Source organism: Macaca mulatta, chromosome 5 (genome assembly GCF_049350105.2).
Source record: "Macaca mulatta isolate MMU2019108-1 chromosome 5, T2T-MMU8v2.0, whole genome shotgun sequence".
In the NCBI taxonomy this organism is placed as follows: Eukaryota; Metazoa; Chordata; class Mammalia; order Primates; family Cercopithecidae; genus Macaca; species Macaca mulatta.
The window spans coordinates 55,073,683-55,075,754 of NC_133410.1; the positions used below are offsets into that span (position 1 = coordinate 55,073,683).

The 2,072-nt window shown below is 41.7% G+C and overlaps 1 pseudogene; it reads right to left on the reverse strand.

Annotated features, from left to right (window-relative positions):
- Positions 1-1,046: 1,046 nt before the first annotated feature.
- On the reverse strand, positions 1,047-1,388 carry LOC100430355 (small ribosomal subunit protein eS21 pseudogene; annotated as a pseudogene).
- Between the last annotated feature and the right edge of the window lie 684 nt (positions 1,389-2,072).

Genomic DNA, 2,072 nt, shown 5'->3' on the forward strand with positions numbered 1-2,072 from the left:
CGATGCTTTTAAAAAAGACTGCAGGATATAGGCGTCTTCACCACCAAGAGAGGCGCTTCGTCCTTACCCAGCAAATGGGGTGGGGGATAAGAGGAGTTCTGTACCCTGTCCTCACGCCTCATGACAGGGATAGCTTTCTCCCTAGAGAAGTATCTGTCCTAGAGTAGGATTACAAACATATTTCTGGATATGTTCTCATCCCCCCCTTTTTTTTTTTGAGACAGAGTCTTGCTCTGTCGCCAGGCTGGAGTGCAGTGGTGCGATCTCAGCTCACTGCAACCTCTATGCCCTGGGTTCCAGCAATTCCCCTGCCCCAGCCTCCCAAGTAGCTGGGATTACAGGTGTGTGCCACCACACCAGCTAATTTTTGTATTTTTAGTAGAGACAGGTTTTCACCATGTTGGCCAGGATGGTCTTGATCTCCTGACCTCGTGATCCACCCGCCTCGGCCTCCCAAAGTGCTGGGATTATAGGCGTGAGCCACCACGCCCAGCCCTCCCTCTTCTTTATAGCCCTGCATTTCCTTCCTGTAGACAAGCTACTACCTTGCTCCTGTTAACATTTATATAAAACTTTAGCAGAGTACAAAGTAAGAACTAACTCTTATTGGGCACTTGCAATGTGCCCATGCTATCCTAAAATGCTTTACATGTATTAACTCAGTAAATCTTTCTGACAACACTATATGATAGCGTCTATGATTACTCTTACTTTACAGAACAGAATACTGATGCACAAAAAGATTAGGCACAAGCGCAAGGTCTTATGACTTTAAATAGGGTTCAAAAACAGCTATTATGACTTTATGGCTCATGCTTTTAACCACACCATACAGATTCTTTGAAAATACATGATAAATGACATGACAGCTACAGTCTGAAATGATAAGGTACCTGCTGCTGTACCCTCCATCTACTTATCTTAGATAAGTGTGCCGCCACAGCTTAGGGAACCCTACTATAATAAGTGGGATTATGTTTAATTTCTGATTAACTGAGTATTTTTTAAATGTTTTTTAATTTCTTTTTTTTTCTTTTTTTAGGTTTTCACTATTTATTTATGACAAACTTTCCATATCCATGATTCTCTCCAGTCAAAAATTTTTTCAGATGATGCCACTGGCCTTGGCCAATCACAGAATGTAGTCATCTGACATACCCACCCTGTGAATGACCTCGCAGATAGCACAGGTTTTAAACTGGCCGTTAAACCTGCCTGTGACCTTGTCAGCCTCCACCACATTCATCTGGATGGATGCATGGTTCTTGACACCAATGATGCGATTACTAGCACAGCCTTTCCGCTGCATGTACAGGTCCACAAGCTCGCCGCTGTAATTCTGCATCTCAAGACCATGCCTGCTGCCACCACACTGCACGCGAGTAGAGAAAAGAAAACAACTTGGTGTCTGTAAAATTTAACAAATATTTGCTAATTATCTGAAAAGGGTAAAGCACTGTAGATTGGGGCAGCTAGCAGCAGCTGAACAAGTTGAATAAAACAAGTCATGGCTTCAGAGTTTACACACTTTTGGAGGGGATAAAGTATGTACAGGACCATATAATAGAGACGGAGACAAATTAGGGGTGGAGATAAGGCTGACTCTAAGTTCTGTACAAATGATGGGTTCTAAGGTCATATTATTATGGTACGTTGCCTTCAAGTCTCCTCCTGGCAGTATGGTGGATGTTGTGATCTTACAAACTTCTGGAGACAGAAAAGCAGCTCTTGTTGGTTTGGAAGCAAATGGACAATTCCCCTGGAAACATTAAATTCTGCCTCAGTGCGTGGAACTGATACTGAAACTCTATATATTCATGACACATATATGCAAAAGAATCGATTCAAGTTACTGTAGTTACTATAGAGGGACAGTGAAGAAAGTATTGAAGTTCAATTCAGCTTTTGCTTCAATCATTTATTAAAATTTACATCTTGTTTTACCAGCCTTCTATTAAATGTGGTAGAGACTGTTAACTGAACATGAACAGTGTGCCAAGTAGTGTGTGAACCAGTTCACAATCAGAACCCATACAGTGTGATAAAAATTACGGAATTTCAGAGGTGGAAAG